Raw genomic sequence first — 23,678 nt, 5'->3', positions numbered from 1 at the left:
CCATTAACGTTGCAGCAATGCTGTTATTGATGACTCAGCCGACATTATACCAACGTTGGAGCATTGATGGTGGACAACGTTGAACTGACGTTGGAAATGTTGTTGGTCTGACGATGTATGGACGTGCACTTCTATCGATGATGCAACGTTGCTTACCAACGTTGTAGCAATGTTGTATTTGACTATTTAGCCAACATTGGATCAACGTTGCCAGACAACGTTGAAACATTGTTGCTGGACAACGTTGAACTGACGTTGGAAATGTTGTTGGTCTGACGATGTATGCGCGTGCACTTCTATCGATGATGCAACGTTGGCCTGCCAACGTTGAGGCAACGTTGGGAAAAAATTTCCCAACGTTGATCCAACGTTGGTCCAACGCTGTATTGTTACCTGGGTATGAGTCTAATGCTCTAACCAGGCCACTGGGCCACATGACCCGTTCAATGTTTCACTCCCATTCAAAGCTCATAGGCGAATCCAAGAGGGCGAGCCCCCCCCCCCCTATTGGCAGAGGAAAAGAGGGGAAAAGGGGAAAGAAAAAAAAGAAGCAGAAGGGAAAAGAGAGGGAAAAAAAGAAAAGGAAAAATAAAAGGACGACGAGTGAATAAAATGAGATGAGGGGAAGACTTGGAAAATTAAAAATATATATATATATTTCATGTCACTATGACGTTTGCGCTCGCGCTTCGCGCTCGCATTGCCTAGTGAGGTTATTTACATATCTTGCTCAAGAGGCTGATATGCTGGAGCTTAAAATATCAAATTTTGAAGTCAATATACAGAATATATTTCAGCTTGGAAATTTAACTTTTATTGATTTTGTTTGATTTACAAATTGATTTTTAAAAAGTGCTCTCACTGTAAAAATGTCCGTTTTATGGTCTGATACCAAAATATTCTACTCGCGCTGCGCGCTCGCAAAAATTGATTTGTCAAGTACCTATTATTTTCGTGTATTCCATAAAGTTCTCAAAATATCCCTATTCGGGTCTGCATGCTCGCATTTTGATTGGTGAGTTTTTTTATATCTCAATATTAATTATATAACAAACTACTTAAAACCCCAATTTAATGTCAGTGTATCAAACAGGCGGCTCGCGATTTGCGCTCGCATGAATGTTAAAATTATATTAACTTATGCATCCTATTCATACATAATTGCAAAAGTGCTTGAAAATAGATCCAGTTTTCAGGCCATAATATTAACAGATTTCGCGCTCTCATTATAGCTTATTAGATTGATTAATAAAATAAGATATTAATTTGATAATTTAAATTGTCCCTTTTTTAGAATAATATATCGAAAAAGTTTAATCTCGCGCTTAGGAAGATAGCCATCATTTTCATATGGTGACAAAATGTCCTTAGAATGTCCCGGTCCAATCTAAAAACTCAAAGTAATAATGAAAAAATATCACCTCTTTATTAAGTGTGATCCATATCCACCTCACAGATCTCCTATATAGTATATACAAAGTGCTTGAACTCCACGGCTTTGCTGAAAAGCAGCTTCAAGCTGAAAGCAGGCTTTTTAACCGTGATTGAATGAATAAAATACAAATACGAAAGCTATATAGAGCTTAAATTGACCCTTTTTTCAGATGGGAATATCAAATATTCTTAGCTCGCACTTCGCGTTCGCTTTATTGATTTTCATGATAAAAAATCATAATGCCCTGATTCTAGGTCTAAATCCGAAACACGCGGGCACATGTTTTTTTCAGATACGCAACTTGTTCTCTATTTAAATCATTTAATAGTTTCAATTCAGAATATCAAAATTTTTCTGCTCGCACTTTGTGTTCGCATTATTAACGTGGGAATTAAGATCCACAATTACCCATCCTTTTCATAATTTACAAAACATGAATACCATGCAGTGTCCCATTTCAGGTCTAATTAAATCTCGATTTTTTTCCGCTCGCGCTTCGCACTCCCATCAATTGTTTAGTTAAATACCTATCCTGTACATGATTACAAAAAGTGCTTAGAATTTCCAATTCTTTAATTAGTTACAAAAACTCAAAAAAATCTAGCTCGCGCTTCGCGCCCACATTATTTGACTGTTGAAATTATGTATCGTCTTCATGGCTAATTGCAAGCAGTTCTTAACAGGTCCCTTTTCGGCGATCAGATCAAATTCGTATAATAAAAATTTCGGCTCGCGCTTCGCGCTAGCAGTAATAATTTATATAGTTGCATAAGTATACACATCTTGTTCAGGATCACAAACATTGCCCAGGATGTTCAAAATTTAGGACAAAATACCTAAAATTTCAACAACAAAAAACAAAATAGCTCACGCTCGCACTATTTAAATAAGGCTTATGAGATTATTATATATTTATGTTTATTTTTAAGAATAAAGCTAAAAAGTGACTGTTAGGACTAGCCCTTCAAAACAAAAAAAAATCAACTTCGAGCGGTCGATTGGGAAAATATGGCCGAAATTTTAAATATAAATGTTTCAATGTTTCACTGCAGGTTGCTTGGTGTAGGCCTTTACAATTTTCCTTTTCTTTCTTTTTCTTTTTTTTCTTCATGATTTGTAATTTTGTATCTGTAGTATAGGCCTTATTATTTTGTAACAGTTAATGTTGATTGAAATGTAAAAAAGGGTTCATATAATCATATATATATATATATATATATATATATATGTGCCATAACGTGTATACTTAGGGTAAATTGCCAAATTCGTCTATTGCCAACTCATCCACTCATTACATGGTCTCCTTCATTTAGTCTATTGTCATTCCGTCCATCAACATTTCGTCTTATACCATTTGGTCTAATTAATATAATTTTACTAAAATTATTTTCATTCATTTTACCCAATAACACTTAATTAGTCTAATTAGGCCAAATGGTATGGACTACCGAAGCCCGGCCGCCCAAGGGCGGAAATCTTCCCCCAAAAGGTAGGGGGACCAGGGGCTTGAAAATTTGACCAAAAAAAAGTTTATCACCCAAAATGTAAGGTAATTTGGACAAAAATGAATTCGACAAGCAAAAGAAAAAAGAAAAAAAAAAGGTTTATCACACAAAAGTAAGGTCAACTCGTCACAGATGATTTATTTCGATTTTGAATGATGTATTTCTTTCCATTTGATAAAAGACCACAAATAGTAGGGGGGACATTTGATATTGTGTCCCCCCTACTATTTTGGGTAGGGGACGCGTCCCCCCTGGGATTTCTGCCCATGCGGCCGCCAACCCCATCCGTTTCCGTTCGGCCCATGTATAATTTATGTGTACCTGCCCCTAAAATATATTATCATTGTGATTTTTTTTACTAATAATGTAGGCCTACACATGAAAGTATATAAGCCATGATCATTCTTTATTTTTATCTAATAATAATGATGATGATGATAAAAATAATAATAACGGTAATTATAATAAAATGATGATAATAATAATAAAAATACGAATAATAATGATAATAACAATAATAATAATATAATAGTAATAACTATAATGATAATAATGATATCAAGAGTAATGCAACATATACCGGGTACCCATTTACTACACCTGGGTTGAGATTGGCAAAATGTAGATAAATGTCTTATAATTGCCAAAGAGTGCTGCATTCGGATCCCTGAACTTGTGGTTCAAAGTAGGGGCCACGGAAGCGGGGGGGGGGCAGGGTGGGCTTCAGCCCCCCTGAAGTCTTGGGGCTTTAATATCAACTTAGTACAACACCTCTATAATATGTGAAAATAATTGAAAAATTTTGAAAATATATACCGGTATATATTTTTTAAAGATTTTTTTTTTCGTCAGCCTTTTAGTTTTTTGTTTTGAATAATATTTCATTTTCTTCCTCTTTCAAATCAATAAGTTTACAATCCAAATGCATATAAATCAAGATTTTGTACATTGTACAGGAAAAAAAGAAATATATCAATATCAATGAGATTACAAATTTTCAGAATTATTACAAATGAAGTTATAACTGCCCAATTTCTCTTTTATGCCAAACAAACATTACGTCGCCGCGCCATGGGCCCTCTATCGTCCATCAACGAACGTAGAGGGCAGCAACACACAAGCGTGTTGCTCTAAGGAAGGTCAACTCGATACGCGCATGCAGCTGAGCTGCGCGCGTATTTTATTGTTCATGCCAACGAAATCAAATGCCGATCCAATACAACAACAAATTAGTAGCGATCAAAAAACGTATATGAAAGAATATGACTACAACATTATCAAAGATAACTTTAAAAATATGTTGAGAAATATACATACATATAAAAACATACTTTGATATTTAAAACTTTACAAATATAAGTTTCAGGAAACTAAAATCATTACCAAATCGATGATTGTTGTTATCAGCGATTTCACCAGACGGCTGTATTAGGTGATTTGCGTCGAGACGATTTTGTGACCACTCGCAAAGCATTTCGGGATTGAATATAACCACCTTATTTTCTCTGAGCTCTTCGCTGAACCCATCATCACAGTGCAGCTGCAGCGCAGCGCGCAGCCAATGCAATGCATCCGATGCATGGGTTGTTTTTTCGCCGTCCATGCCATGGTCTCGGACTCAGAGTTGAAATTTAGACCCGGATTTCGGGGATACAGCGCCTTTATTTCAGATTTATACACTTAAAAGTCAAATGACATTTAACATTTGAAATCTAACCTTGAACAATCATCGTTGATAAACATCAGCCCTGAAGCCATTACACTTCAAATCAGGCCAGGCAAATTAGACGTCATTGGGATAAGTTGCTAGATCTATGACGAGTCGCCTGAAGCCCCAGCGCATCATCAACGTCACTAGCTAGCTGCGCGACCGGCCCAGACTCAGCGCACCCAGGCCAGAAAAATGACCTCGATTATTAAGGTGGTTGTCTATGCATTTATTAGTGGTGCAGCGAAATTCAGCAGAAGAAAATAAGAGATATGAGGTATCCTCGTCACAGACTTAATATTCCAAAATTAGGAAAAATGTCAAAATCATGATTATTTAAGCTAAATATTTTTCTTTAAAAATGTAAGTAATATTTGTAATATTTATACCCAGAATAACCGATCTAATAATTGTTCATTAAAAAATATTTGAAATTAACAAATGAAAAAAAATCAACTCGACAAATTTCCCAAAACCCCACCTTATTTTTTAAAGTGGTCACAAAATTCGAGCGGAGTTGACCTTCCTTAGAGCAACACGCTTGTCAAGGCCCTATATAAACAAGGTTGCGACACCGGAAGTTGCCGTCATTTGCTCATGGAGCTTTTGAATAGTTCCAAACTCACCGAAGTTTGTGTACAAAGTCAATGGGGGAGATTTTTCGACAGCAAATTTCAGGTAATAAAAATTGTTATTAAGAAAAACAAAATGATAGTTTTTAAAGAGAATTTTATGTGCTTCATTTTGATATGATTGGTTTGCAATAATTTTGAATTTTAACATGCTTTTTTACTAATTTTTAATAGTTCCAAGGCGTAAACATGACAGTAAAGATACGGTATGGGACTGGCAACTGTAGCCGGCAGTGCGGCTGGCTCAGTAGCCCGATATACGCTGTGGTTGTGTTTCCTGACGGGTTGGGTCCGGACTCACGACATCTCCTTTAATTTTGAAAAGTTTACAAAAAATACAAGCAATGTCTTTGATTTTTTTTTTAGCTCAGAATGTAAGAAAATATTATAAAGAACAAATAATGATGGTGATAAGCATTATCCAAGCTATATTTTTTGCTTTATTTTGCTGAGAAGTGAGATAAAATAAAAAAAAATGAAAAAAAGTCAGTGAGATAAACAACAGCAAGCCTAAACTTCTACAAATACAAGGCTTCATTTTTCAGTGTCCGGACACCAAACCCCTCATCGATGTTCCACAGATCCAAAACAAATTTCCTGAAAATGAATCCCAAATTTTCTGAAATTCATAGACAATTCCTGGAATTTTCCATTTTGATTTTTCAAATCTGGCAATAATAATTAATACAGTGAGCCTAAATTTGGTCCAAGAAGTGACCAAAATCAAGAAATAAAACATTTTTGTTCGTCATGTCCTCTTGAAAAATAGGAACAAAATTACGAAATGACGAGGGCAGAAAATTTTGAGCTCCGACGACGGAGCCTATGTCTGGATCCGGAGGAAGATCTAATGTTAGATCTAAATCTTTGTAAAATATTACATGAATATTTTAAAGTTGCTACGGTAAATTGTCATTTAATTGTAATCATGGGCGGATCCAGGATTTTCCAAAAGGGGAGGCACATTTTCCTGAGGAAAAAATTGACATGCAAAAATAAAAGGGACTTCACGTTCAAAGGGGGGGGGGCACACTTCTGCATTTCTACATTACAATTTTAAATTTTGCTTCTCAAGGAGCCCCCCTTGTAATTTTTGGATTTCCCTGAATTTCCTGGAAATTTTTTTCATTTCTGGAACCTTTCCTGGAAAAAGTAAAAGTTTCTTGAATTGCGGGAAGAGTGGAAGCACCCCATCCTCTTGCACTCTCCAACCACTCTTTCTGTCTACGCAACATTCATGTACAATGCACACTCAAAAAGACAGATCCATTCAGTTATTTGTTTTCATTCTAGACTTAGAAATCTTTTTTTTTTATTCACAAGAGCGCTCAAAAACTTTTAATTTTGAGCATATTTTTGTGAGGCCCTCTGTGACTGATGCAGATCTTCATCTCCACAGACTCTCTTTTTAATCTCTTTTTAATTAGAAAAAGATTATAAATTTCAAGAATTCAATTTAGTTTTGTGCCAAGGCATTTTTTTATGATGATGAATTCACTGTATGGTCAAAATTGACTGTTCCAAAATATCAAGTATTCATCCAGTCTAGATCAAGAGAAAATTGACAATCTTGTTGACAATCTTGTTCACCACACAGGTTACTAACTGTGGACAAGGTTATCACAACCTTGTGATAAAAGTGGTGTTAGCTTAGCACTGCATTTTTTAAAAGTGGTTTAAGACCACATGGATGTTATCACAACCTTGTAGTATTGGACAAGTGCCCCTATCATACCACTAGTTGCATGTCTGGACAGGTTGGGTATCTAGACCAAAAATTTCTTCGACTAGGCCAAGTAATTTGAAATGGTTTGGAATTAAAATCAATTCTTTGTAGTTTTTCAAAGAAACTTTAAAGGCCTAATTAAGCATACATGCACATGTAGACCTCTACTCTGTTGATATGTATGGTGTGATAACTAAGTAATTACAAAAGCCAATGATAATACGTGCTTAGTTGACAAGATAATCATTGATGCACCAAACTTATCTAAGTTAGATCTAAATGTAGATTTTTTTTTCAATTTGATTGTGGAAAATAAAATAGGCCCTACATGTAATTGCTGCCGATTGATCTGTTTTGGATGAGAGGAACTACTGGATAAGCCAGTAAGCTGTGTAAGTATGATTGTTTGATTTTCATCATGATTGTAATAAGATGTGATTATATTACATACATGTAGGGCTACATTGTGCAGTCAATCTTTCTTATTTCCTTGAAATGTTCTCCTTTAAATCTTTCATCATGTATCATTCCGCCTGTCTTCTGACCGCATTTTGTGCAATGTTGGATGAGTTCGACTCTCATGAAGTTCCAAATGTAAATTAAGAACTTTCATTGGCGGCAACAGCATAAAATGAGGGTCAATCTATCACTCTCTACCTATTGTTTCTTTTATTTCATATTTAGTGTACATGTAATGATAATATAGTTGGATCATGCGTTAATTTAGATAGTTGTAAAGAGGTTGTTTTATTAAGCAAATACATTTTAATGCCAATATGAACTTTATATGGCATTGGATGGGTGAGGAGGTGCCATGGCCACATTAGTTTAGTCTGCAGGCACAGACCGAATGAAACTTGTTCTAAGTGTGGCTCCACGTAAGGACTAGCACATACAATACTTGCTGTCTGAGCGAGAGGGCTTTCAGTAACAAGGCATGAGTAGGACGACAAGAACACACTTGTCGCAACGTCAAGATTGGGTGGTCCTTTTCAGGACCAACATTTGCCCAAGAAAGATACATGATGACCATGAAACCTACTACACTATCTCAGATGTTTTTTGCTACACTATTCTTTTTTGCCATGGAAACTTCCAGAACAACATCTGAGATGGTACAGAGATTGAAGATTTTTGGTCTAGAAAATGTGCAAAGTATTGGCAGTGCAGAAATGAAAGTAATATTTTAAAAAAAAGGAAGCTACATGCAAACCAACTGGATTACTAAACTCATTTGTCCATGTACTGACACCATGAAAGCATTTAGGGTTATAGACTTGGTGGTCAATGATGTTCGAATATGCCTCGTGAGAATTGAACTCACCCAGTACACAACAAAGAGTTTATAGCCAAATTGGTACTAGGCTAGACAGGAATAACCATTTCTAGGGATTTCTTTAACAATTTCTGACATTTCACTAAGTGAGAGAAGCCAACACAGTTCAGCAAAACAACCAAATACAGATACTAAAGCTTTTGGTCTAGTACTGTACTAGGCCTACTTGGGTATTTCACTTTCCTTCGGAATAGTTTTACATCACGGTGGCAACTATAAGGATAACCCTGGCCTGTATCATATATGAAAATAAAATAAAGCATGTTGATCTCGAGAGCAACGAGGTACATGTATGTAAGGCATTGAAATGGTATAAAATCCAAAGAACACCATGGTATGTTTTTACAGGGCATAAAGGGTAGAAATATTAAGAACGCTATGAAAAATTCTGTAGCGATAGGAATATAAGGGGAAACTGGTGACAACTGACAAGACCACTTATCCAATGTAAAATTTTATGATATAAGTAACCTAACGTTATCCTCATTTAGTAAACCTTGTGCTGTGTGGTGATTGAAATGAATAAATATTTATTTACTTTTTTTTTTTTATGTTCTTTTGATCTAAACTGGATAAAGCACTTCACTATTTGGTACAGTCCTGGTTGTAAATTCACTTTATGCATTGGCCCCAAGCCCCCAAAATAAATTGAATTCTTGAAATTAATTTTGTTCTTAATAAAAATAAGGTTAGTAGAATTGAATATCTGCATTCTGCACAGCACTTATCTCTCTTTCCATCAATTAATAGGCAATATATGTTTCATCTTCAATATCTAAATTCACAGGTTTGATTCAAATGGTCATAGTTGATTTTAATATTAAATGAACATAATTCCCAATTAAGGATACCAATCATCTTTCCTATAACATGTTCGCATACATTTTTTGCCTACATTTTGTCATGTTTATTTTAACTCACTGCAGCTGCATGTAGATCTAACGTAGATCTAACGTTAGATCTATTTGGTATTAATAGATCTAGTAACATTTTTTGCTGTACTTTTTTGTTAATAGGGCCACATGGAAAACCACCAAGTTGATGATATGTGCCGCCCTGGCCCTGTGGCCTATTTAAATATCAGAAATCAAAAATAAATAAATAATTAATTAATGATTAAGGGCCCACTCAGTCAAACTCAAACTAAAGACAGGCACAAAGATATGCTCAAATCATTCATGTTTTTGAGTGCTCTGGTAAAAAAAATCAAATTCAGCTAAATTTACTACGGCAAAAAATCTACAATAAGAATTTAGGACATGAAACTAGTATTTATGGCACCATATGACATTCCGGTACATACTCACCTCTCGCTCTCCAAACGACCCGTGGGGGCCGCGCCAGCAGAACCTTACATCCAGCCCGACAGTTCCGGGGAAAATTAGTGCAGCGTCCCGCTCGCTACCAGCAGCAGTGAGCATTTGCGGCTTGCGACGAACTCGGTTGCCATTTTTCAAATCAACGATATTTCACGATTTTTGTTATAAGATTGTACAAATTTGATAAATTTAGGTGGCCGCTAATATATTGATATGGATGTGCAGTGTGAAAATAAATTTCTAACGTCGATTTCCGATATAATTATAAAAAATGATTCAAAATTTTACACGCATTTCCAATGGTAGCAGTCGACAAAAAGGCCCGGTTGGAACTATTCGAGATCCTTCAAATTTGACCTTTGACCCCTGTTGTCGCAACCTTGTTTATATAGGGCCTTGACGCTTGTCAGAGTTATCAATAGACAGAGTGGCGAAACCGGAAGTGTGCTCTGATTGGTCCGACATTTCATGGAGCCCCAATTAGTTCCCTCTGGCATATTTTCTGCGCTTGTGATCTTCTGCTTGGTGCATGCCTCCGGAAATTTCAATAAACTACACGTTTTCTCACATTTAGTGATTAAATACCTCGACACTTTCAACTCATGGATATATTTTCTAGATGCCAATGTGAGTATTTTAACATATAAAGTTACCCTTTTGTAGATACATCTGGTGTTATTTTGCATAAATCGGCTTCCAAAATAATGTCGAAAAAAGTGTTTGGTAAGAGAGAAAAATTGAATTTTTTCAAGTTTTGTGAAATCATGTTTTGCACAAATTACCTCAACGTGTTGAAAATAGTGTTTTACAATGACTGTCAAGGTTGAATGATCTTTTAACAAGTTGTTTCATGTTATTTTGGGGGAAATCCATTTATTTTCTACCAAAAACAGTTCATAAAATCTAGCATATGGGACTACCCTTCTTAAGACCCTAGCCAAAGATAAGGAGCTGCGCCGCCGGAGCTTTCGGCGGCGGAAACCTTAGCCCAATCTATAGACCGTAGGCGGTTAGTTGCAGGGATGGCGCCACCAACTCAACGGGTGAAGGAACTTTTCAACTTAGTCTAAGTTATATTAGACAGGAATAACCGTCGTTTCTGGGATTTTATTCAACAATTCCTGACATTTTACTATAATCCCCATTTATGTATTGGTGAGTGAGCCAACACAGTTCAGCGGAACAACCAAAATACAGAGACTGAAGCTTTTGGTCTAAACTAAAGTTAGATCTAGGCCTACTACTGTACTAGTCTTAATCTGAATTTTACTATTATATAGATGGAAATATCCCATTTGAGAGGAAAGTATCCCTATATATATTTAGACTATTTTGTTATTAAGGCCAAAGTGTTAAAACTCCTGATTTTAGAAAACCTGTATGCCTACCCAGGTCAAAAAACCAGTTAAGGACCAGTTCATCCAACTGGTACTGGTACCAGTTGATTCCAGTTAGCGAACTGGATTCAATATGGAAATTGGAATACTGGAATCAACTGGAATCAACTGGAATCCAGTTGACAAATTGTAACTGGTACCAGTTGGAAATACCAGTTGGCAACTGGTCCTAACTGGTACCAGTTAGCAACTGGTACCAGTTGACAACTGGTCCTAACTGGTACCAGTTAGGACCAGTTGGAAACATGAGTTGTCAACTGGTGCCAGTTAAAACCAGTTGGAAACACCAATTGTAAACTGGTGCCAGTTAGGACCAGTTGGAAACATGAGTTGTCAACTGGTGCCAGTTAAAACCAGTTGGAAACACAAATTGTCAACTGGTGCCAGTTAGGACCATTTTGAAACATGAGGTGTCAACTGGTGCCAGTTAAAACCAGTTGGAAACACCAATTGTCAACTGGTGCCAGTTAGGACCAGTTGGAAACATGAGTTGTCAACTGGTGCCAGTTAAAACCAGTTGGAAACACCAGTTGTCAACTGGTGCCAGTTAGAACAAGTTGGAAGCACCAGTTAGGACCAGTTGGAAACATAAATTGTCAAGTGGTACCAGTTAGAAACACCCTGCAATGTATAGCATAAACAAAAATGAATCATGTGGATATGTACATTCCCAATCTTTTACTCTTCTCGTATAATCACTCCTTCGTTTTCCTTGCACACACACACATTAGAATATTGGTACCAACACCCCCCCCCCCTCTCAGGCGGTTATTTCAATTATAAATTATCTTCAATTATCTTTACATTGAATGTCCACTCCTGTTATAACAATGTGCAAGGACAAGTGAAATAATTATCCTTGCACATAGGACTGATGAAATGAATCAAGGTAAATTTGTAGCATTGTATTGAAACCTTGTTAATTTCCACATGCACAATATAACAGGATTGGACTGTAAACTTGCTCTGGTAAATCAATCCCTCAGTCTCTTGAAATCTGTACCAAAAAACATCAGAGAATGACAAAAGTCACAAAAAACATCTATATGGTATTTAAACTAGGAATTTAATGAAAGAAAATTATGTTACAAACTGTAACATGCTGTGTATAATTCTTGTATTATGTGTCAACAAAGATCATTAACTTACACAGTAAATATGTAGTCAATCCAATTTTTACATGCTAGCTTGGAGACAAAATTTGAATATAATGCATCTAAGCATTTACCTTCAATAAATAATATGTACTATTTTTAAAGGAATTATAAAGGAGTCTTTTTTTAATTATTATTTATTGAGATCTTGGGGCCCTCACTGGCTCTGAAGAGGAAACGTGAAACAGGTACCTTCCTTTCCTGTAGTGGCACTTGATCTTTGCTGGTAGATGCGATGTATCTGAAGATTAGAAGAAAAAAACCAATGGAATGAAAAATAATAAGTACAGTGAATACCGTAATACAAAATTTCAGTGGTGTAAAATTATATCTGCACATAAAGAAAATACATGGGATAGTGAAACTTCTCTAAGTTCCATATTTCAATGATTCAATTATAAATGATAGACAGCACATCATCATTTTTATTACAACATGTATAGTAAGTTCACATGGTCTTGGGAATACTTCTGAAATTGACATCGCAGAGATGAAATTGCCTCGACCTTATACCTATACATTTATTTTAATAATAAAGACTTAGACTATGTATGTTTGCATATAGATATGTATCTAGGAGTCTATGTTGCACATTATCTGCTAACATCTGATGGGTATTTCATGATTGTCAGTGCCGACTATTTCAGTGAAATCATTGCTTTTGATTGGCTGAGAAGCACTGGCCTCTGACTGTTACTATGGTAACTGTCGGAAAAAGACAACTTGTTAATGCTGACAACTTTCAAAAAGCAGTTCCCAGAACATGTTTAAAAATGCAAGACAAAGCAAAAAAAAAAATGAAATACAAAATTTTATCAGAGGATTAAAGGGATGGTCCGGGCCGAAAATATTTACATCTAAATAATACTTGAGTAAAATTCACAGAGCAAAATGATGAAAATTTCATCAAAATAGGATAACAAGAAGTTATTGAATTTTAAAGTTTATCAATATTTTGTGAAAACAGTTGTATGCACTTTGTCATGAATATTCATTAGGTGGGCTGATGTCACATCTCCACTTTCCTTTTTTTTATGTTACTAGATGAAATCATAAATGTTTGATTTTTTCATACACGTGTAAATGATGCGTCTCCATTGTAATGAAATAAGTTGCGTCAATAACTAATGCACCTAATCAGTTGTCAATCCAATTGTCAATAGTTCTTGGTTAAAAATATCTTAATAAACCTAATCTCATATAATAAAATACAAAAGGGCAATTGGGATATGACATCATCAGCCAACCTAATGAATATTCATAAAGACATGCCTAGAACTATTTCACCGGAATAATGCAAATCTTTAAAATTCAAAACCTTAATTAGTTATCAAATTTTGATCAAGTTTTCAGCATTTTGCTATGTGAATTTTACTCTATTTATTGAGATATGTTTCCAGCCTGGACCATCCCTTTAATTCTACTTCTACGGTACCCCCACACATACTGGTAAGTCAGAGGTAATAAACAACGAGAACCAATTTAATTTCAAAGATAAAAAAATACTTCAGCCTTCAGATTTAAGAAAAAATTCAGGAAATGTTATTTTAGTTCAGACTAATTGTGCACGTTTCATTTCGGAGGTCAATCTGAAATTATACTTCCAGTTTTAAATTCACGCCATTTGGTTATGCAAAAGCATGAATTAAAATTGATGGGCATGGGCCCATGTCACTGGCTAGCCTAGAGGACTCCATGAAGATAATTTTATCATTTTTACATTGTATTTTCATCACGGAGCCTAGACAAGCCTCCTATAAGGTTGCTCGTACAACTGTGTAAACAAAGATAGATTTCCCTCGGAAATCCACCTTTCCCATAATGATTTTTGGGCAAACATTAAATTTTTACATTTTGTAAGCCTTGATACTCTAAATGTGTACAAAGGCTTTAAAAAAAATTAATTGTAAAATGTACAAATTGGAAATTTTCTTACAAAAAGGATAACTTGCTTGCAGATCTAGTCCTCACTGCCTCTGAAGAGTTCACGTGCGACAGGTACATTCCTTTCCTCTACTGGCACACATTCTTTGCTGGTAGATGCGATGTATCTGAGGAATTTTTTTCAAAAACAATGGAGAGAAAAATAATCAGTACAGTGAACAACAGCGAATAACAAATACGTATATATTACAGTGAATAGCAATACATGTCTACACCTTAGGCGGGCAAGGGTTACTACAGAGTGTTGTAAAATTCCATTTGCACTTTAAGAAAAATACATGGGATTGTGAATCAATTTTTACATTGTATTTTCATCACGGAGCCTAGACAAGCCTCCTATAAGGTTGCTCGTACAACTGTGTAAACAAAGATAGATTTGATTTTTCCTCGGAAATCCACCTTTCCCATAATGATTTTTGGGCAAACATTTAATTTTTACATTTTGTAAGCCTTGATACTCTAAATGTGTACAAAGGCTTTAAAAAAAATTAATTGTGAAATGTACAAATTGGAAATTTTCTTACAAAAAGGATCACTTGCTTGCAGATCTTGTTGTCCTCACTGCCTCTGAAGAGTTCACGTGCGACAGGTACATTCCTTCCCTGTACTGGCACACGTTCTTTGCTGGTAGATGCGATGTATCTGAAGAATTTTTTTTTAAACAATGGAGAGAAAAATAATCAGTACAGTGAACAGTGAATAAAAATACGTCTATATTACAGTGAATAGCAATACATGTCTACACCTAAGGCGGGCAAGGGTTACTACAGAGTGTTGTAAAATTCCATTTGCACATTAAGAAAAATACATGGGATTGTGAATCAATGATTCAACTATAATGATAAACAGCACATCATCATATTTATTTAAAAAATGAGTAAGTTCACTTGGTCTTGGGAATACTTCTGAAATCGATGTCGCAGAGATCAGTCCTTCATGTTTATAATTCCATGGAGCTCAATAAATGGCTCTCCTTATGCCTCCGAATTTGCTTTCCTAGACACACTCAATTTTATAAAATGCTCAATTGTTGTAGATTGTTATTAAAATTGTAAATGCAACAGCTGTGTAGCTATTAATTAATCTGTGGTGAAACTAGGCTTGGGTCATGTACAAAAATATCGCGCTCCTCAAAAAAAAATTATAAGTAGGGTGTCCGAACTCATATTAGGCCTAAAAAAAGTGCTAGAATTTCATATTTTACATCTTTAAAACCATTAAATCACCATCTCTTTTCCATAATTCTCATAATAGAAGATACACAAAGACCCCAAAAGAAAACTTGACATCTGAATTACCTAACTTACAGCCTCCTCATATGGAGGGCAGCAACGAAGTATTCGGATCTCTACTCCTGGCGGTTCTGAGCTGGGCCTTCTTCTGGAAACTACCGGTACCCCAGGTCATGTTCACTGACTTCATCTCCTCCTCGAGGCTCAGTAGTTTTGGGTCTCCCTCTCTCCTGAAATACACAGTCAAAAAGTGATAAACAGCTATTCATGAACAAATCAGACTCTTAAAATGGTGGAAAAAATAATGAATTTCGATTTTCGGCATTTCAAAATCTCATCAAAATCCTCAAATCGTGTGTAAAGTGATTGGTGCGCAGACACGAGGCGCTGGCCACTATCATAATGTTAAATCTGAAATTGAAAATCATAACTGGCCGAGTCTCAGATTTTTTCCAAGACCAAGAAAATCAGTTTCACATTCGATCACATATCTCTCTCATTTACTTATAACAATATATGGAACAATATCAACTGAAAGATTTTGTGAAATAAAAAGAAATTCATGTTAAATCTTAACACAAATCGTAAGGTCAATATGATGTATGTGCGCAGACTTGCACCGGCATGGCAGCCACACATCCACGCCCGGCTAGTCGCGGCCGGCAGGCAGCGCTGAGGGGCAGTAACAGGATGTCCTGACGAACTCTAACGTTACAGCTAGCCCCGCAGCTAGCTGCGAGCCGCGCCATTTAACAAACTACGAAAAGAAAATCATAGAAAAATGTTAACTTACCTGTAGAGCCTACTGCGAATGTCTTAGCTTTCAAGTCATTGTCCAAATCTGGTCCGTGTGATTTCAGCGGTTGAATTATTATTAAAACGGCCTTCTTTATCCTTCTTTATCGCACTAGCACTCGATAAAAGTGCGGTGCAAAATAACGGCGCGGCGAAGATGGCTCTTTCAAATTCAAATTAGATTGGCGGTTTGCGTTTGGCGGCGCTGGTTAATTTGCATAATTATACGGACGATAGCGATCAGTGGCACTCAGTGCGCATGCGCAGGCCCGCCCGCGCCCGGTGATTGAAGGAAGATCTGCTGAGTCAGGAATAATGAAGGGGGGGGGGGGGGTCTAAAGCAAGAAAGAGGTTTTAAAATAGATATACGAACTTCTTAACATAAACATTTCTTCTTGTTTGGTTTTGGTTGGCAACCAGTCAAGAAATGACGATTTTTGCCTCTGCTTTTGGAGCTTTTTTTTTTCTTTGAAAGTTTAAGAATGAATTAGCTTAATATTTGTTCTTTATTTCTATTTTATTTATTTTCTTTTTCTTTGAAAGATAAAGATAGCCTTGCTTAATATGGCAAGGTTGTAAACTAGCAATAAATATGCGCGTTATAAATAGAAAAAAATAGCTATTCTATTCACCTTCAAAAATATTTTTAAAATATCAGTGAGTTAAAAAAAGAAAAATACATTAATTTTTATATGATTTGTAAAAATAGTGTAAAATAGTCCTCTTTAACTTAAATTAGAAAAAAGAGATTAAATAGGAAGAAATTTTTTTCTCGCAACAAATATCTAGGATAACAATTTTTTTAATGTAAACTAGAAAATTTCACTGAGAATAACATGTTTCGATTTAAGTTATATGGTAATATCGAACCACATACTTTAATGAAACTTTTCAAGGTGGAAATATTAAAATTAACATAAAGAATAATTAAGTTAGTTATTATGTAGATATTTTTTCCTCTTATCCTCAATCGAGCTGTGTATAGGATGGATAAATGCATGGCATTTATTGTGGTAAAAGGCTGAATTACATGAATTTGTACAGAGCAAAATTTCAGTAAACAAATAAGCAACAAAAAAATAACAAAGTATACTAATGTATATATTGGAAAGGGGATACAAAAAGAAAAGTATACAGGGAGGGGGGGGGGAGTAATGTCAAAAGCAGGAACGGACAAATGTTGGGAGTAGGCTAAATGTATATACCTTTAACATAATGAACATTTTCACATAAATATATATTTAACCAATGTTGAATGAATAACAATACATGTAGATTAAAGAGTGGATTGTATGAAATAATACTTGCTTTTTTTAAAGAAAAGTAACGCTTTGTTGATGGTAACAATAATAATAGTTATAGGAAACACATTCATGAATGATAATCATAAAGAATTATCTCAAAAGGAATTAAAAACAAAGATAAGAGGACTTTGAAGTAATATGATCTGTACAAAAAATATAAATATTAATGTAAAGTGGGTTACAGCTATATTGAGCCAGTGACTTGTCGGATAAGAAATTTGAATGATTACTGCAGATATCAACAATTACAAAAATATTTCAAAAGTCAGTTACAGTTTAAGAGAAGCGACAAATAAAACAACAAAGGTATGAAAACATAGTTCTTATATAATATATATATATATATATATATATATATAAACTCTGTTGGAAATAAGTACAATGCATTACCACTATGCCTCTTATATACATATATATATATGTATATATTATATATATACGGGTTCTTACTAGAATCAACTGGTAAGTCCTATTGGTTCTAACTGGTATCATTTGGTTTGATATTCCAGTATGGTTAATGGGTTTCAAGTGGGTTATGGGTGGCCTATGGGTTTCAACTAGTATAATCTGTTCCAGTTTGGTTTATGGGTTTTAACTGAAATCAGCTGGTAGATATATACTGGTAATGCCTATTGGTTCTAACTGGTATCAATTGGTTTGATATTCCAGTATGGTAAATGGGTTTCAAGTGGGTTATGGGAGGTCTATGGGTTCCAACTGGTAAAATATGTCCCAATTTAATTGATTTATGGGTTTTAACTGGAATCAACTGGTAGTATACCAGTAATATATGTTGATTTTAACTGGTATCAATTGGTTTGATATTCCAGTATGGTTAATGGGTTTCAAGTGGGTTATGGGAGGTCTATGGGTTCCAACTGGTAAAATATGTTCCAGTTTGGTTTATGGGTTTTAACTGGAATCAACTGGTAGTATACCAGTAATGTATGCTGGTTTAACTGGTATCAATTGGTTTGAAATTCCAGTATGGTTAATGGGTTTCAAGTGGGTTATGGGAGGTCTATGGGTTCCAACTGGTATAATCTGCTCCAGTATGGTTTATGGCTTTTAACTGGAATCAGCTGGTAGATATGCCAGTAATGCCTATATTGGTTCTAACTGGTATCCATTGGTTTGATATTCCAGTATGGTTAATGGGTTTCAAGTGGGGTTATGGGAGGTCTATGGATTCCAACTGGAACACTCTGATCCAGTTTGGTTTATGGGTTTTAACTGGAATCAACTGGTAGGTATACCAGTAATGCATGTTGGTTCTAACTGGTATCAATTGGTTTAATGATATACCAGTATGGTTTATGGGTTTAAGGTGGCATTAACTGGTATATACACCTATTGGGTTTCTATGGGTTCCAACTGGCATCAAATGGTCCAGTTTGGCTAATGGGTTTTAAACTGGAATCTATTGGTAGATAAACCAGAAAGGCCTATTGGTTTTAACTGGTATTAACTGGTGTACTAATTTATACCAGTATAGTTAATTGGTTTCAACTGGAATAAACTTGTATGTTTTCAGCATGTCCAGTTGGGACAATGGGTTTCAACTGGAATATACTGGCATGGTGGGAGTTTACCAGTTGTGCCAATTGGTTTCAACTGGTACCAGTTGACTCCAGTTGAAACCAGTTAAAATTTCAACTGGTTTCAACTGGTTTTTTTACCTGGGTAGGTCTAATTTAGACCCAAAGACTAGAGATAATATTAAGACTGAAGGCAGCACTGCATGCAATGCAGTTGAGTTGTTACATTAAAGTTTTTAATCTAACAAAGGAACTGCAGTGCTCGAGTCTATTTACTCTGGACTAGGTCTAGTGAAGATCTATAGTAGATGTAGACCTAGTCTAGGCGTAGTAGATAAAAAAAATCAAAGTCCAAGTCCAGAGCTTACCTATCAAGACAGCCAGTGATTCAATTAAGATTACTTTATAAATGCAAACAGAAGAAATGATGATTCAAAGTGCTTTGACCTGTGTCCTCACAAGCAATAATGGATCTACATCTACATGTACAAATATCAGATTTGCTGCATGCATGGACCTAGTAGGTCCATGCTGCATGTAACCCACCTGTGTTTGGTGTGTGGTGATTTTCATGAGTTCATCTAGCTATTACTATGTTCAAGTTCAGGGCCTATACTGACAGTACTCACGATCGTACCTTTATTCACTCATAGAGTACGTTAGCTTTGTGTGATTAATTCAATATGTGTTAACGTACATATATGCTTTGACCTTATAACTATGACAACAACACTTGCTTGGACTGATGACGAATATGGCACAGGTCTAATAGTCACATTATGGATTATCTGCTGGTAATTGTACTTGCTCACTAATTTTGTTATCATAATTGCATGTGCTTTCAAAGGTCATGCAATTAAGGTAATGACTTCAGTGGCTACAAGTTTTAAGCATCAACTTTGGAAACGACTAGCTGAACAGAGTCCCTGGAACAGAGTTTATTCATTTAAAAGTGGTTTCTGATAAGTCATAGACTGTAATAAATAATTATCATTGTTTTTTGGGGTTGCCACGCGTTCAAGCTTAGCTTAAAGGGGCAACCCCTGCAACCTAATAATCATATTTGGTTTATTTGAAGATTTATGTCATTTGTATTTTCTGATGTTATGTTTTATTTATTGTAATTATTGTATTATGAATTTTTTGGACAAATGAATAAATGAAATGAAATAAATGAAATGAAAAATATAAATATGTATTAATATAACATGCAATTTGTTCAATGTTTTGCTTGTCAGTTATTTGTATATTATTATTGTGTTTTCTTTGTTAATGTGTTTATGAAAAAGTGTTGCAGAAACCAATAAATGAAATGAAATATCTCAGCTGATAATGTTTTAAAACAATTTATCAAGGAATGAATGTTAACACAATCAGAACCTAATGCAAGATCGAACTTAAGTAAAATATATGTTCATTCCCCTTTTGTAATAATTGTGCAATTTTGAAAGAATGAACAACTTTATATTGAAATCAATTTTATGTATAATTGTTTTTTTATTTTCTTAAATTTGTCGTTATGGTATTTTCCTTTTTTTCCACAAATGCATCATGTCATTGGGACTATTGTATTACATTTTCAATAAAATTTCCTTGTCATCACCTTATGTTGCAGGATGTACATTTTTATTTTCATATACCCATCTTTTTTAGGTTATATCAAAATGCATTTCCATATAGTGTCTGTTATTCAAATTTTAAATTCATTAATACAAAATATAGTTTATTTAAAATCGATTCAACAGCCTGAATGTCTAATTCACTGCATGTGATAATGTAAATGGGAAAATTGAAAAAATAAATTGTTCACCCTTATTCTTTTCACCAAGATGTGATTTTCCAATTGAAATTTATTTTCATTTTTATTGTCATTCTAAATAGGCTTATATATAGGATGTGCACGCGCAAATCAAAGTTATTTATGATTATAATCAGTTGAGCTTTAGTGGATGTGAAGGAGGGAGTGGCATAACACAATATTACAAACAAAGTATTGTTTGGATCCACCTTCTTGTGCATAGAGAAATGTATTTCTTACATGGAAATCACTTATGATATCTTATTGTTTTATCTTTCAGATAAATCCTATGAGGTTATGCAGTCTAGTTATTTTGTCTCTCATTTTCAATATTCGTCCTTGATTTTGTTAAAATCTATAAGCTTTCCATCTTAAATTTACATTACAAGCGTTTAATTAGTTGAGACTCTGTTTTTCTTTTTTTTCCTTTTTTCCATTACACAGTGTTACACCACACAATAGAAAGGAAGAGGGAAATCGGAGAACAGAAGAGAGAGAGACCCAGAGATGAGAGGGGCAAAGAGAGTGATAGATAAAGGGAGGGGTGTATTCACAACTAAAAGATTATTGACAGTTTCCACCATTTGCCAGAATTGTCAGATTAAATCAATCAGAGGAAATGGAAAGAACGTTTTTGTTATGAGACAACTATTGCCAATCAGCAAATTCATAATCAAGTGAAATCACGATTACTATAGGAAAATAAAAAAGTGCCGAAAATACACTGTAAAAAATAATGAGTAAAATTTTACCATTATGATGGTAATTATGTGTCCAACCTATTTTGGAAAGTATTTTACCATGTTTACCCAATGCGGGAAGCATATTGTCCAGTGAAGTTAAAAAATAATCAGCAATTACTTTAGAATGGGCAAAAAAAATCATCACACTGGATAAATAAAAATGCCCCAAAGAAATGCCAGATGTTAGATGGACACATAATTACCCTCCCATATGGCTTACTTGTCACCAAATTTTTCTATAGAGTGTTAGAGTGTAAGAGTTTATTATATAGATAATAATTTCAGAATGAGCCAAGATGATTTCACTTAGAATAAAAACATAGGATATGAACAACTATGGATTACATTTCTTCAGATATTTACAAGATATTATGATAATGATGATCGGGCGCCACTGGTTGATCGCCCCTACTTTTTATTAAAATAGTTCAAACAAAGAAGAGAAATTAAGTAATTGTACCCCTTATTTTTCGATTGATAAAAAGTTGATATAACGCTTGGGTCCTTTGTCCCCTATTAAAAAAAAGAAAGTTTCAAGTTTCAAAATTTATTGATTAGAATCCACACATATTGGATCATTCTCAATATTACAAATAATACTTTTGATAGTGATGATTAGGGGGGGGGCAACAACTGCCTCAACTTTTTTTAGTTAAAAAAGAAGAGAGAGAAAGAAAGCAGGATATTCGCCACCCTGATGATGGTAATTATAACGATAACAATGATCATAACAAAAAATATTGATTTCAATGATAATAATTAAGAGTGACAATATTGAAGTCCTGAATTTTTTCCTCTTTCTTTCTTTTATATCCTTCTTCATTATTCTATCCTTCGCGCTGCTGACACTTTTGTTCCATCTATATCTTTCTTTCATGATCCTTTCTCTCGCTGTGTGTTTATTTTTCTTTCGTTCCTTCTTTCTCTTATTTGCATTCTTTATCAAATTTCCTTTTTATCATTTCCTTCTTTCTTTCTTTAAACTGTTCTTTGCTTCCTTCTCCATTTCTCTCCTTTTTTCTTTTCGTTCTTTTTTTCTCCTTCCATTATTTTCTCTTTTTTTATTCTTTCCTCCCTCTCTTTTATCTCTAATTGTTTCATTCTTTATTTTTCCCCTTCTAATTCCTTTCCCTTATTCTTTCTTTCCCTTCCATCCTTCTTCCTTCCTTCCCTAGCTTGCCGATCCATTCCTGTTTTTCTTTTATTGTTTCTTTCTTTCAAAGAATGAAGGAAAAAATTATCTTTCCTTCAATCTTTCTTTCCGCTCTTTTTTCTTACTTTCTTTTTCCTTTCTCTCCTTTATTTCGTCTTTCACACATTTGTTCATCTTCCCTTCCCTTCTTTTTCTTTCTTTCTATATTCATTTAAAAGAATGACGGAAACCCTTTTCTCTCTTTTATTCTCTTTTATTCTTTTTTATCCTTTTATTCTAACTTTTTTATTTTTTCCTTAGTTCATTTTCCCCTTCATTTTTTATTTCTTTATTCTCAATATCTTTTCTTTCTCTCCTTCATTCTTTCGTTCACCCTTCCTTCCCATTCTTTATATTTTTCACAAGTCTGTAACACTGTGTAGCCTTCTATGTTGATTTTTTGTCGATTGTCCCGTATTTCATTTTGTGAAATCTGGTCACCCTGCTGCCCCCTTCCCCCGAGTATTCCAGTCCATTATGTCTTCAGCATCACCTTGTTAATTTTTCGTGTTCCCATATTCCTTATTTTCCTCTTTATTTCCATTTTTCATTCATCGAGTAAATCAAGTCTCTATAATTCATCACATTAATTTTCAATAAAAAAGTGGAATTCATCTTGAATAATATTAATGATAATGCAAATGCCAGACAAACCGAAATGGGGGATCTATCATGAAGCTCTAAAGTTTAAACCAAAGAGAAGAAATTACATTTGATTCATTATCATTTCTTCCGAACCTATAGGCTAGTTTGTCGAAAATCAATTATGATAATAGCGATGATTGCCAAATCATTGCATGTGCGCGCAGAGGGAACTAATCAGCCCCCATGGCTGACCTTTGACCGCGCGTATCCTGTTTTCAGTGCGCGTGTCGCCACTCTGTCTATTGATAACTCTGACGCTTGTGTGTTGCTGCCCT

At 34.8% G+C, this 23,678-nt stretch overlaps 1 long non-coding RNA gene across 1 annotated transcript; it reads right to left on the bottom strand.

The window, feature by feature from the left end:
* Positions 1-12,101: 12,101 nt before the first annotated feature.
* Positions 12,102-16,343, bottom strand: LOC135154562 (uncharacterized). The gene is made up of 5 exons (XR_010293958.1): positions 16,182-16,343; positions 15,455-15,618; positions 14,681-14,798; positions 14,149-14,263; positions 12,102-12,453 (listed from the first exon to the last, which is right to left on the bottom strand). It is a non-coding gene; the product is annotated as an uncharacterized LOC135154562 (long non-coding RNA).
* Positions 16,344-23,678: the final 7,335 nt, after the last annotated feature.

This window comes from Lytechinus pictus, chromosome 6, assembly GCF_037042905.1.
Source record: "Lytechinus pictus isolate F3 Inbred chromosome 6, Lp3.0, whole genome shotgun sequence".
NCBI classification, from domain to species: domain Eukaryota; kingdom Metazoa; phylum Echinodermata; class Echinoidea; order Temnopleuroida; family Toxopneustidae; genus Lytechinus; species Lytechinus pictus.
This window is presented reverse-complemented; position numbering and strand designations above follow the sequence as displayed.